Here is a 15,985-nt window from a genome sequence, read left to right on the forward strand (position 1 = left end):
AAAAAGCTCACTAAACATGAGTTGTGATTTAGTGATTGGCGTAATTTATTTAGGAGAAATGGGTTAAGATTTTTTTCAACATGTCAAGTTCAGTTTGTATGATAGCAACTATTTACTGATTAGATAAGTGCATAGACCTGAAATAAACATCTATAAACTGCTACAGAACATGCACAAGAATTATCCAGTGATAGACTCCCTTAAACAAATTCAATGTTTAAAACCAATCTTTGCAAACAACTACCATGATTTTGAAATAATCCTTGACATACATTGTATGAAATCTCAATTCTGTTTGTGGTTTGCTTTAAGATCTGTGATGATTTTGCAGCTTGCTTTAAGCCTAAGTAGAATTTTCTTTTTTTTTCTGTACTTGTGGAGATAAATATACTTTTTGTTTTAAACTCTTTTATTTGTCGTGGTTCGACGAAGAGTTAAACAGATGCATAAAATACAAGTATGACATCGTAAGCCAACCATTCTGTATATGCAAATAGTGACTTGTATATTTACACTTTTTTTTCTTTTCTTTTTAAACATCATGAAATGGAGATATTTTTTTTTATTTCATTAGATATATTTTACCAAAGTTTTTTTCAGGAATTATTTTGTTCATTAAATACATTACAAACATACTGATAATGACAGTCATTTGAATTTGACACTTTATTCGCGTGACTCTCAAAACCATGTTGTAAATTCTCAGAGATATTGTTGTTACTAATGAAGAAGTGAAAAGCATGTGTTCTTTGTAATAATGACAAATACCAGCACAAATATGAACATAAATGAAATTAATGAAATATTTTTATTTGGGAAGGTGGAAATCTTTTAACTAATAATTTAAATGCCCCAATATGGAATCAACATGCAGTCTCTTCACCCTTCATGTTTTCCCAATCCCATTGCATTATATACTATGTAGTGATTAGGCAACACCTCTGTTATATAAGTTAAATAATATTATGTAAGTGTTGTTCTTGTATTTATGTAAAGTATATGTATTGTAAATATGAGATTTTTTTTCTATTTTCTTTTTTATTTTCCTTTTCTGTACAATGCTGTACAGTGGTTATTTTGCCCTGTGCCACTGTATAAAGAAGACCCTTCTAATGTAAGTCTGTCGGATGATGAGAATTCCAGTCTCTGCTGATGGATTTAACCTTTTGAGTGCCAGTTCTAGGAGTGACGCAGCTTGCCCACCTAGCACTCAAAGTGTTACATGAAGTGTTATTTGTTTAAAATAGTGTCTAAGACATTATGTTGGTGCTTTGCTTTTCTGTATTCAACTTTCCTATGGATTGAGCTGTGAACTGAAATATAGTTTAAAACACTTTAAATGTATGCATTTGTATAATTATTTGAATGGAGGCATGATGGTAAATAAAGCATTTTGTATAGAATAAAAATAAACAAATTCTCAACGCTGTATGTGTGTTAATATGAATGTGTGTTACTTACAAAGTGAGCAGAACAAATACCATAAACTGATACCCTTTCTTGATGAGGTGTACAAGTAATGTTAGAGGACCATTCCAAGCATCATAAGCACTGCAGCATTTTGTAGTGGCTATGGTGCCAGGTGATCACTAACATCCTACCCATGTAAGTAATCAAATCTTTTTCTAACTGTGTTACTTATCACCTGGTGTCTACGGCGTACCGTCTCCACCATGCTTATCTCAGGCAAAGAGTTTCTGATTGTAGAGGTGGCTTTCAGAAAGCAGGGCCAGACAGACACAAGGTAAAAAGTCAAACTGTTGGAGTCCTTACACTGAGGAGGGGGGTACGAGGTCACTTAGAGGGCTGTAGTAGTTATAATGCATGGAGTGTTCTTTTAACTTATGGTTCCTAGTTCTGCCACAATTTGCCCGATGGGTAGCCCATGCACTTAGGGCCACCTGATGGGTATTGCTGAACAGTTGCCCGGTCAGACCCTGTGGCCCTTTAAGTCCGTGACTGGGCTTCTGTAGTATCGGGTGCTGGAAGGAAGTGACAGACTTAGAGAGCGCTACGTTGGAGGGAGAGAGGGAGCAGCGGGGAGTGAGCCAGCAAGCAAGCCACCGTCCTGCAGAAAAAAAAAGGTAAGCAGGAGGGTAGCTGGAAATATAAACATTACGACTTGTGTGTGTGTGTATCTATCTATCTGTGTGTCAAGTTGTGTATGTTTCACTGTGTGTGTATATGTGTGTCGGTCTGTGTATATGTGCCAGTGTGTATGTGTGTATGCATGTGTATCTGAGTGTGTGTATGTATCTTTGTGCCAGTGTGTGTAGATGTGTGGCAGTTTGTCTGTGTGTGTGTGTGTGTGTGTGTATCTGTATCAAGGCTTGTGCATGTGTCACTGTATGTTTATTTGTATGTCAGTGTTTTTTTTATAAATGTGAGTGTTACATCATAGTCCTCTTTGTTATCTGTTCTGCACTGTGTCCCAGATACTTTGCACCATTACAAGTTATCTTTCTGCTTTATTACATATACCTGCCACCATCAAAAGCCTGGATGATTTACAAGTAAAGAATACTCCAAGCATTTGATATTCTATTGGACTTTTTATTTTGTCACAACCTCTTCATATATTTTGTATTATCTTGGTTTATATTGAACTACGCTAGAGACACAAACACTATAATATGCTCCCAAAATTAGATATTTGTCACCAGCAATGGCATTGTTCTGAATTCTTTGTATCATATTCATAGACAGATAATTTAATAGAATGATAACTCAAATATTTAGAATAAAGTTTTTAAATTAAGAACAAAATCACGTTTGCTGGAGTAAATCATTGAACCAAGTCCTGACCCCTACATATGACATACATTAGTAGTAAATAGTTTATTTCTTGCTGGCTATCACATGGCTTTACTATGAGAACCTCTCTTTTAATATCACCAGTGGTGGAAGCATAATCTGCCCACACAAAACATCTCTAGACGATTATCCTGCATGACAAAGATATGGCAGGAACAGAAATCACGTTATATTTTTAATGTTTTCCGTATGTGCACATTTGATGCTAGTTAAGTAACCCTCAAATGAATACTTTTTTTTTTCAAGTATTATAAAGATTTCTAACACTGTGGGGATTTGGTGCTTGTTTAATGGATAATTCGCCCACCAGTACATGTGATATCACTTTTCTGTTTGCAACTGTCAACAGTTATTTCCCACACATACAAACTGGAAAAAAAAGTAGCGTTTTGTTAACCTACAGATTGTATATTGCAAATTGAATTTTTATTAAAGGGATACATGATGGTGATTTTAACGTCCAATGTTAAAGTATTATATAGATAATGTATAGATAATGTATTAAAATATGTGTTTCTTTGTTTAAAAAAAGTTGTAACTTTTAAATGTTATGTGAGGTTGTTGATACTCTTTCTAGGAAGCCAATCTCTTTTCTACAAATGTAATTTTTAACTTGCAAATTTGTGATTAATTTAATAGTGACAGGTTGAGAAAAATCAATTGTGTCACTTTAGAGGGTTACTTAAATTACCATGAACAACTCAGTGATTTGAAGTGGTCATGGTGGTAGGAGTCTGGGTGTGCAGTGTTTCAGCTTGAAACGCTGCACATTCAGAGTTATTTGCACTTGTGTGCCGAGGGCAAGTTACACCCCAGTACATGTGACTTAGGCTGACCAGAATTCTGTGACTATTTTACATCTGTTGTCAGTGCTCACAGCACGCTGGCAACTGACTTAATAATCTTCTCTAGAGCAGACAGAGCACTTGCAAGACAGGAAGCTGGGCTGGAATTGCTGCCCCTTGTAGCCACCTTTGACATTGACGGGCATCTGTTGTGCCTAATCATTAAATTCATGAAGCACCAATATCCAAAAAGTAATAATCAATCACCTAATAAGGTTTATAACGATATTGGCGGGCACACAACCCACTTCGGAATGAGTATATTGGGCTATAGGAAACAGAAATCACACAGAGACCAAGTTGCAGATAAGAATTCATATCACACTTTATTGTCCATAAAGGGACCCAACACAAGGTAATCTTAATTCTCATTAAGTAGTTGCATGCATTCACATCAAAACAGCTTAGTATCTAGATATATCAGCTTAAGTATACATCACCATTTAGAGGGGGCTTGGTTACGTCCTCACTGCACGACCGGGGGAACTCTGACAGTCAGGCTTGGAGGGACCCTCTCTGGGAACAGCAGAGACCAGCAACACGCGTCCGCATTACAGGTGGGTAGTTCTCCAAGTTTCTCTGTCTTTTATACCTTTTACCAAGTTCGTCACCTTTCCAAGATTTCTTATCAGTGCAGCCCAGCATGTATCTTGTCATGCACGTTAGGTAATCAGTACGGTTGATCAGGCTGGTCATGACCCCCAAGGCCCATGCCAGACACATGCGGTATCTTATCTATCTATGTCCCTACTCTTATCTTTCTAGCACCAAGTCCCTCTCTTACGCACAAGGGCCTTTTTGGATATTGGCCAGACACGCTATGGAATATTCTATGCAATGTCAGCGCGACACAGTTTCAGTATTTTATGCAATGTCAGCTTAGTTGAATTTCTTAGTGCGACACAGTTACAGACAAGTGCCATCTTAACTATCTATAATAGATTAATTTGCTCATTAGTGATCAATCAATCATACTTAATTAGTCAATTGGAATTTTATCACAATTATCACAGCATCTGAGGTACCTACCTGTGGACATACATGCTACCACAATCCAGGGCCCTCTTAGCAGCATTTTAGGCTCCCAGGCAAAGCAGTGCACTGGGGCCCTGCCTACACAACCACTCACAGGAATTAAAATGAAAATTATCAATAGAATTAAGCTTATATTTATTGGTACCTCCAACAAATGCAATAGATACACCCATAATACACCCACCAGCAGACTGACGAATACAAAGACAGACAGACTGCTGAATACACGCAGACAGACTTCTGAATACACACACAAACTACTGAATACACACACACACCGAATGTTTGTAGTGAGTGTGCGTCAGTGAATGTGAGTGTGTGTGTCAGTGAATTTGAGTGAGTGTGTGTCTGTCAGTGAGTGTGTGTGTCAGTGAATGTGAGTGAGTGTGTGTCTGTCAGTGAATGTGTGTGTGTGTGTCGGTCAATCAGTGTGTATGTGTTGGTCAGGGAGTGCCTGCGTCTGTCAGTGAGTCTGTGCGTCTATCAGTGAGTCTGTCAGTGAGTGTATGTCCGAGTAAGTGTATGTCTGTCTATCAGTGTGTCAAATCAGTGAGTGTGTGTATGTCATTGTTTGTCAGTGTATATGAGAGTGTGTGTCTGTCAATGAGTGTATGCATCTATCAGTGAGTGTGTGCGTCTGTCAGTGAGTGAGCATCTGTCAGTCAAAGTGCGGCCTTGATAGGAAGGGGTGGGGAAAATTTAAATTTGGGGGGAGGGGTGCCCGAAAACCGTCCTGCCTAGGGCAGCACAAATCCTAAATACACCACTGCACATCATCTCATTAAAGTGGTCTAGGTGCAGTGTCCCTGTCCCACCTAGTCCTGCAATGTAAATAATTACAGTTTTTAAGAAACTGCAATAATTACCTTGCAGGAATAAGACTTCATCTAGTGGCTTTCAATCAGACAGTCACTAGAAACACTTCCTGGATGCTAGCGGAATCTTCGAATTAATGCTGGACGTCCTAATGCTCTGCATGGAATCCCCATAAGAGAAGCATGGAAGCAATGCTTTCCTATGGGGAGGGTCTAATGTGTTAGCCATGCATTAGCCCCCAACCCGCCAAACGCCCATTGGATGATGTCTGAGAAGATGGGGCGCCAACCTAGTTCAAAGGGACATTGACGCCGGAATCAGATAACTGAATAAAGGGTTATTTGACCCTTTACGTGCCAAAGGCAGGGCTGCGAGGGAAGGTGGATGGAGGGAGTGGGACCAAATGGCTCTGTAATGTTAGGAATACAGATTTGTATTCCTAACACTAAAGTGTTCCTTTAATGTATGGAGATCTTTCAAATGAGCTCCATTTGCCACCTAACAAAGTTGGGTTCTTTTGATGGCATTGTTTATTACATCAGTTAATATTTGAGGCTCCAGCACTAGAATTTTTGCACAGATATTCTCCTTGAGCTGCTCAAGTGTACACAGTTTGCAAAGTCGAGTTGAAAGTCGGGCGAATGTGGCGGCCAAATAATCTGGGACTTTTTGAAAATTATCTGCCCACCGAACAGTTGTCTCAGGAGGTCCATTGAGGCCCCCATCCCGTGGAAGCCACATTTCAGGACGATTTTCCTCTTTGCTTCAAAATAATGGACGTGCAATTTTAAGAATAAAATTCCACTATTTTTACTCATTGTTCCTTCTTAAAAATACTCATGATGAATCTCACAAGATTCATTTATAATATGTAGCTGTAACAAAAAAGAAAATTGAACTACTAATAAATAAGTAATTTACCTGTCAAATCCTTCTCTAAATTTTGATTCACTCTGTATAATTGCAACATACAAGACGTACATACAGAATAGTAGTGAAAAGGTGATAAAAAAGGGGGAAGTGCTGCAATCACCTGTGTGTATCACTCGAAAACACACAAAATAGTGAACATAAATTAAAATAAATAACTTCACATAAAACTAGAGTTAAAAACCTTTGTGGGTTCCGGTGAGTAATTACGGATTTGTAATTGATATGCGCCCGGCCGCCTTCTTTCCTCGTCATACGGACGTTTCAGCATCATCAGGTGATGACGTCATCACGTCCACATCAATCTCATAACCTTAGCGTCTCTGCATGTATATTAGAGTCTGAGCGCACTTCGGCGCCATTTTTTTTAAGTTTTTCAGAATAGAGTTCACAATACACAAGTAAATTACTATTTAAAAGACAAAAACGAGCACTATCTTATTAGGGTTTAAAATTGTAATAATTATAATAAGATTATAAGTAATAGGCAACATATATGTAACTGGTAATACAAATAAAATAGTATATATTAAAATATTGTCAGCATAAATACTATTCGTAATAAATATAATGAAATACAATAAAATAAAAACATATCATAGTAAGTAAAAAATATAAAATATATATATAAAAATATATATAAAACCAATAGAAATGGAGACATAATCAACATAGTGAATATATATAGTAAGATAAAAAAACATCATTTATATATATGCATTTATTTCAAAGTCGGCATTTAAGCCCTGAGGTAGTTAAGTGTCTACATTAAAAATCCATTTCATTTCTGTCTTACTGAGGAGTTTATTAATATATCCTCCTCTCCAGTGAATTTTAACCTGTTCTATAACCATAAAATCTAATCCACTGGCATCACCTTTATGGACCTCTAAAAAATGTTTGGATACACTATGCTGATAAAATTTCCTATTGATATTATAAATGTGTTCCCTTATACGTACTTTAAGGGCTCTTGTCGTCTTACCTATATACTGAAATCCACAAGGGCATATCAGCATATAGATTATATTTTTCGAATTGCATGTAATAAAAGATCTAATGTTATGTTGTGTCTTATTAGTAAAAGAGGTGAAATTTGTTACTTTTTTATTTCTATTTTTCCTTAGTGTACATCCTCTACAATTGTTCCAATAATAAAAACCATCTGCTACTTAAAGGAAATTATCTCTAGCTAAGTACAAGATACCTTGAGCTGAGCTAACCCATACAAGACTCCTGTATAACAAAAATGTGTGGTTAAAGACCTTGTAGCTGAATAGAGATATATTCTGGCATACACACCATCTCCAGCATTAAAATTCTTTAGGAACATTGTCATATATATATATATATATATATATATATATATATATATATATATATATATATATATATATATATATTTGATTCCCAGGAGAAAACTGAATGAGTAACCAAAAACATGAAGTGTCAATTTGGTAACTATCTAATAAAACAATATAATGTATGCAATATCAATAAAAATGAACATATATCAGTACATTTACGGAGTTCAGAAGCAGTTAAAACAGTAAATCCAAGTGATTTCTCGAACAGTGTCTCTCAATCTGTCACTGACCCTAGATTCACTGCTGGGAATCAGATTCCCACGTGTTTCAGTTATGTAGGCGTTTTGATATGTGTGGTTTTAAAAGGTTAGACAATTGATATGGTTCTTATGGAGTTTTAAAGTTTTTAACATGTTCTTAAGAAGTTATAGAATTTTTATTTTTTGTGTGGGTAGCATAAAAAAAAGATTTGCTGACTACGCCATGATGTACTAATGGGAATGAGTCTTTACTGTAGTAGTTGTTAGTGGGGGAGCTGAGTTTTAACCTCAATTGACAGATACCATTGCCCAATGGAGATGGAGCATAAAGGAGATCTGTACCAGTAATAGCACAGATCCCTTGCACTAAGCCGCCAGGAGAAGATGGATAATCAGTGATTATGAATTATTTTACTTTAAATTGTTTGAGAAATATATGACAAGACCATTTCTATTTTTTTTTTGTGCAATTGATAATTGCTGTGGCACTGCCCTTTGTAAAAGATACCAATAAAATAATGATGACCTATAAACAGGGGGAAAGGTACTTATGCATAAGGAGGTTTCTTCTCATATAGGTTCAGCTTTCTACTCAAGAACCACAACATCCTGGGTTACACTATGTTTATTAAAAAAGTGAAAGAGTGCAGGTTTAAGGAAGTGGCAGAAAGGCAAGGCATATAGAGTTGAAGTAATTCTTATTAAAGGATCATTTTCCTGACACTATATAATCCTTAGGGTCTCCCACCCTCAGGGCCCCCCTCCCGCTCGACTGAAGGGGTTAAAACTCCTTCAGCCACTTACCTTTATCCAGCGCCGTTCTCCCTCGGCGCTGGTGACCTCTCCTACGTCAGCACCCGAGTGGAGCCGAATGCTTTCCTAGGACGTTCTGCATGCTCAATGCGATTTTCACATTGAGCGTTGCAGAAGCGCCTCTAGCGGCTGTCAGGAAGGCAGCCACTAGAGGCTGGATTAACCCTGCAATGTAATTGAAACTGCTATGTTTACAGCTACAGGGTTAAAACTTGGGGGACCTGGCACCCAGACGACTTCATTGAGCTGAAGTGGTCTGGATGAGTATAGTGGTCCTTTAACCCCTTAAGGACCAAGCTTCTGGAATAAAAGGGAATCATGACATGTCACACATGTCATGTGTCCTTAAGGGGTTAAAGCAATACTCCAAACACTAACCACTACAGCACATTACAGGGGTCACGTGCCAGGAGCATCCTTGCACCCCCATCTGTAAGTAGTCAAACTGTTTTAGAATGGTTTAACATTGGGTCTAACGGGTAATGCTCCCCACTTCCAGTAGGCTTAACAGGTACAGGGGATTGCTCATTAACTGTGAGTGACCAGTTCATTATACCAGCCAATGAGCAAGCCCAGCATTGGCTTAGCTTAACAGAGATAATTGTCAGTTGTAGTGGTAGTAGGAAGTGGCACCCAGTAGACCTTAGGTAAGGAGTCAAACTGTTCTAAAATAATTTTACTATTTGCAATGGTGGGTGGACAACAGGGTACTTATGGCACCATAGCCACCACAGCACATTGTAGTGGTTATGGTACAAAAATAAACAAAAAAGAGTGCACAAAAATTGATATAGTACAGCTAACACTAATATAAATGTTATATTGCTCTTAACATGTGTGGATGCGTGGCAACAGATAGGACAAGCAACAGTTTTTGATGTGATCGATAATCTGAATATCATCACTCTGATGCTCAGATAGAAAATAACTTCTGAAGTCGATTACACAAACTGTGAATTGGGGATTATTTCAATTTGCAGGCCAAAATAGTAAAAATGGAAAAGATATATTACCTGGTTGTTATTTTAGCTCTACTATTTTGGCCAAATATAGAAGTTCCCTTTTAACATCTATAGAGTTCACAGATTAGTGAAAAATCGAATTTTGTTCATTGAGTTTATAAATCAGATTAACAAAAACATAAAGATATTTATTTAAATTCCTGTTATTCTTTAGCAGCAGCGAAAGAGACTGGACCCTGGAGCTCTCGATGAAGATACTGTGCCAAAACCATATCAATATGAATTACATTGTTTTAACAAATTACTATTATATTTTTTTAATCGGATACATAAATGTCTCTATTTTAATAGTCAATTATATATTATATTTTTGAATTTACATTTCTGAAAAGATTGGTCAATGTATGATGGCAAAAGCACTGGTTTCAAGTATAATTTTACCAGTATTTTGTATTCTGGTTTTATTTACCTTTTAGCAGATTGTCACCGCACCCCATTTATACAATAATCTATTACTGTATTGATTGACATCACATCTTTTTTCCTTTCTTAAATATGTCATACTTACATTGAGATATATGTTTAGCCAACAGTCCAAGTTATCTTTGTGAAGGAGGAATTTACTAAATTTTAGAAGAGATTGTAATTTCTGTTATTACAAAGTCTGCTTGTCACAAGACACCAGTTCCAAATGTTTCTAAATATTTATCATAAGGAACTTTTACGTGTTAGTAATGACTCAGTAGTACATTCCATCTTATGTTACACTGGAGTACAGAAACGAAACTCCAAACCAATTAGTTATGTCAGACGTAACAGGTATACTGAAGTAATAATAAAATCTGATTGCAAAATTGCGTGTAATTTGAGTGCAAAACTATTTGACATCATCTTGTTGTAAACTGTCACAAAGCTATTTTACGGTAAGAAATTGTACCTGAGTGAATGTATTTCTATATTTGAGCTGTCTATAAGAACTTTCTGCATTCTTGGCAGATGTCTTTGAGATTTGGAAAGGTCAGTGAGAGGGGCTTTAAAGAATGGAGGAAATGGTGGGAATCCATGGAAGTTAATTTGTCTTTATCATACACTTATCTCATGACATGTTTTACCAGAAAGCATTGGCCCTTCCATTTGCTGCTTTTAACTTTTTCTATTATTAGCTAGAAACCATCTACGTAGACTAAATGTGAGGATGGTTCTTGCTCCTTGTACTTGGCAATAGCTATAATTTTTCCGGTAATCAGCAATGTTTGCCCAGGACAGACAGAGTTGCTTTACTCTGCCTCCTTTCAGCTTGGAGGTCAGGCCCTGTCCCCTCTTTTTTTTTAAATTTGTATTATTTATATTTTGCATAAAGAACATTAGCGCCCACAATGCCACAATTAGCGCCCACAATGCCACAACAGCAAGGATGGGCCTAGCAGTGATATTTAGATACTTAGGTATGGCATAGAAAACAAAAAGTAATACGTAATACGGTAGGTCATCAAGTGAGTCAGACATATCTCAATGCTGAATTTGTCAGAGGATGTGTGGTAGTCAGAGTGTGAAATAGACTTGTAGGGCATGTGATTATTCTGTCAAGAGAAATGGTCATGTTATCATTACACATTTCGTGTGAAAATACCACTTGGTCGTAGTTTATCTACGTAATGCAGTTTGTCAATAGGTATAGAAAAAAAAAGCAAAAATAAAAAAACACAACATTATTAATAATAGCGTGTAGGAGGATCTTTGCACTCTTGATAGAAGAGTCGACATGGTGGCAGCAGGATAGGTATAAGTAATTTTGCTGCCCAGGTAGCATGGGTACATCTATCCTATGCCTGAGTCTGGGAAACACCTGGTGTCATTGCTGAGGGTGTAAGAGGCAGCAGCAGAATTGGTGCAATGCAGTGCTTCCCTCAGGCCCCAAGCCGGTATTTAGGCCAGCATCAAGGTGCCACAGAGCCCTTCAAGTCTTTCTCAATAAGGGAGAAACAGGAGGCCTTGGTATTGTAAAGCCGCTGTTTGTGATAGGTTTTCTCTTAATGTGGGTGATGCTTTGGGGTCTTGCCTCTGTGGTGGAGGAGGCTTGTGTTTGCCAGCGGGAGCCTCAGGATTACTGATTAATTGCCACAAAGTCGATGGAACTGAGGCACTCCAACTGGTCTCTGGGTCAGGTATGTTGCAAGGGAATTGATTAAGACAGGGTGACCATTGGGAATCAAAATTATATCTCACCAAGAAGGTGATGCAATAAAATTAGCTCTCCAGAGCCTAGTTCCTCTAAACTAGTTACCGACGTCGGTAAAAGTTCAATCGGACAACAGAACAGTGGTGGCTTATATAAACCACAGAGGGGGCACAAGATCGAAGGGGTCTTTGTTTGGAGGCTCTAGGGCTCGGGTCTTGGGCTTTAGCAAACAAAGTTCAGGTTTTAATGCAGAATACGTTCCGGTAGAGGCGAACGAGGTTGCAGATTCTCTCTCTCGCCAGAGTTTGTCTCTGGCAATGATTCAATTAAAGATTGCTCTATTCCAATGGATAGAAAGCAATTTTGGCCAAAAAAAGTAAATCTGTTTGCATCCCAAATGTCTGCACCAACTCCTAGGTTTGTCTCCAGGATTTGGACAAAGGGAGCTTGGAAAATGGATGCCTTTTCATTTTCCCTTATGCCTTTCCCCCTCCATCTTTACTGGAGAAGATCTGCAGGGACAGGGTACAGAGTTTAGTTCTCGTTTACCCAGTACAGACCCTGGTACCCCTTAAACGATCAGTTAGTCAAGGGAACCAAGATCCCATTGGGCATGACTGTGGTCTGCTTCAGGGAACCAGAGATCTTTTGCTCAAGCTTCCACAGGATATGTGGAACACAACCTTGGTAGGCTGGTAACGCATCCCCTTTTATAGGATCAGGACCTGGACATCATTAATTCATCTTTAAGAAGCAGAACTAGGGTCAGATATAGAAAGATGATTTAGGAATTTAAAGAATGGGAAGTTTCTTTTCTATCTATTTCTCAAGGATCTGTTACCATTCCATTGGCTTTAGAATTTCTTACCCTTAAGTTCCATTCTGGTTTAGTGGTCACTACAATCAAGACCTATGGATCTGCTTTAAATTTCCTTATCCCTAACCTTACTCAGGATGCCCTATATTTGAGATTACTGAAAGGGTTAGCAGTCTGCCGCCCATATACTCCAGGTTACACATCTACTTGGGATGCAGACCTCTTATTAAATTTCCTTAATTTTTTTGGATTATGCTAAAATTGATTTAAGAAGGACTGCTATTAAGTTGGCTTCTCTGCTGTCTTTGGCCTTGATTTTCTCAGACCCTGGGAGGGTTCAATATTATACTAAAAGGGAGACAAAAAACATCCCATGGAATTGGAATGAAATTGGATTTGGTTCAAGATCCTTCTAAACCGAGACTTATGTTTAGTCAGTTTGTTACAATCGTACCTTAACCTTTCTGCTGCATTTAAAAATGATATCAGTCAATTATTTATTACATCAAGGAATCCCTTTCGTCTAGCCAAGGCTAATACAATTATAGGTTGGATACTTTCTGCCATATCTTCGGCTGGTATTTCTGTGTTCAAAGGCAACTCAATTACTGGAGGCCATCAGAAGATTAACGCCTTCAGTTTCTTAGGACCACCACCAGGTGTGTGCTATTCTACCCACTAGCTTTGCTAGGTGGTTATGCCTCCCAGAGGTCAAATCAGAGTTTGCAGGAATCTATGATCTGCAAACTTTCTTTGTCTCAGGGATGAGCATAATCCCCTAGCAATAGCACCCGTCCCAGCCTCCCCTAGTGTAAGGGTTTTGCCTGCTGGTGGTAGTTTGTTTTTCTTTACATAAGGTTATCTTGTGGTTATTAAGCCTATTTCTAACTGTTTGCTGCTTTTTGCAGGCTGTAACCGTACTCCAAGACAAGACCAACAAACCAAGAATCCACCTGAGTAGGAAGATTGGATGCTAGTAGTATCTGCAATAGCAAATTCTCATGGGCTCACTGCCTAAAGAAGCTGCTTTCAGAGACTTGTTACAACATTAAATTTTTCTTTACAGAACTTATTTTGTTGCAATTTAGGATGTTCCAGTTTCCGTGTCTATTTGATACTTTCTTGAGCTTATACATTGTTGTCTTGTTATCTGTTTCGCTGTGAGCATTATACAAAAGTTTTCAAGTCCATCTCATTTGTCTTTACGACTTATTAAATATTTTCTTGTTCCCCTTTACTATTCGGTCCTTAAATTCCTTTTTTTGTTTAGATGTTTAAGTTTCTCTACCCTTTGGGTAGTGCTTCGTGGGATGAGCTAACCATCCACAGTTTCCCAATTTTAAAAATCTGAGGTAATCAGAATTCCCACGCTCAGCACAGCGCTCCTGATTACCTGATTGGCTGAAATGCTGTTGCTGTGCAGGAGCACAGCGCAAGCATTTTTTCAGCTCTGGCGTTTTACTCCGGGAGGCTTCTGCATACGCACTAGCAGATCTATGATCTGCAAAGAAAGTTTGCAGATCATAGATCAAGCTGGACTTCTTAACCAATACTGATTGTTTTGGACCACTCAACCAGGAAGACACTGCAAAAAAAAAAAAAAATAGTAACATGAGGAAGAACTATTTCTGCACTCCAAGAGATGCAATGTTATAAATGCTGTACAATCCCTTAAAAGAAAAACAATTAGAAGCAATGGCAAGTGGAAAGCCTAAAGCAATGCTCAACAATGCTATACTGTAGCTTTACAACTTTGTCCTCCCTTATCATAAAATCAATGTTGTTGATGAATAGTTTCCAAAGAATTTTCAGATGTTAGCCTATTTTGTTCAAATGTAGATAGTAGTGAATTGTTTTTATATGTTTATACCTTTAACCAGTCACTCTTAATATCTGCCTTTTCTTAAAACAAACGTCTACTTAAATCGTTTTGTAGCGTTGCCTCATCTTCTAAAAAAAAGCATGTACCCAAAATATATTTTCTGTTAATGTATTTTTTTTTTCTTTTTGAATGGACTAGATATTTTTTTCTTAAGGATAAAATAATATTTTTGTGTTATATATAGAGATCTATTTCCTAAAATCTGAAAACAAGAGAAATAATCCCATTTTGGCATGTGCTTAAACACAACAAATATATTACTTGGAAACACTATTCCATGCAATGTACACCTGCAGTATTGTGTGCCTAGATTCTTTCCATCACACGTTCATAACAATAAACAGACCTCCAAAGTTGCTGCCGAAAATTTGATAAGGGGCCTGAAGGCTGAAAATTCCTCTTACACTTTTTGGGCAGTCATCCAGGAATTTGATCAGATTATTTATCCTGATTCTATTCTGCTTCTGTCAAAATAACTGCATTTTAATTTAATCCAGGTGATATACCACAAAAGAACATTTTATAATAAGCAGTGGTATCTTCTTCTCGTCTTGTGAAGTCTGCTGACCAGCCTATGTTTCCTCTGTTAAAGATGAACATATTTTGTAATTTGATACAGTTTCAAATATGATAAATACTTACAGAGAGAGAAAAAAAAGTTATGAAAAGGAAAAAAGAAAGTGTAAAACATTCACCTGGGGATTGATTCAGTTGCATGCAATGTTTAATGTGTAGTGACTTGGAAGAATCTTTTTGGATGGGATTGTATTAAAGTTAAAATGCCAATATTTACTCTGCAAATATACAATGTTGTTTAGAGAGTTTTCCACCATCCAACAATTCAACCAATTTTCTCTATTAATTCATTTAAAAAACGATTCCAATCGCTGTAGCTGCTTTGGGACATATTAGAGATTATTTAAAAATCACAGAATTAGCTTCCAGATGTTGAATTCTTTCTCAGTATAGTAGTCTTGTTTGACGATTGACAATTTGATTTCATTAAATCCATAGCAGCTGCTTATGTACTTAATACCAATTAAAACATACAAGAAACTGCAATTGAATTAACTCCCAGATTTAGGTTAATTATCTAACAATTGTATTGACAGTATGATTTTTACTTTGAATGATCGTTCGAACTAAACATGTCAAAGGATTAGTAAGGGTTTTACTAAAAATACTGAATGTAGATTTTACCAATTAACTCACAAGATTAATTTTCATACAAACATATAGTCAACTAACACTTGCTGAGGTTACAACATTAAGTGAGCATATTTTAAGAAGACTGTTAGAATAGTAAGAAAAATATTTTAACAAAT

This window comes from Pelobates fuscus, chromosome 1 (assembly GCF_036172605.1).
Source record: "Pelobates fuscus isolate aPelFus1 chromosome 1, aPelFus1.pri, whole genome shotgun sequence".
NCBI classification, from domain to species: domain Eukaryota; kingdom Metazoa; phylum Chordata; class Amphibia; order Anura; family Pelobatidae; genus Pelobates; species Pelobates fuscus.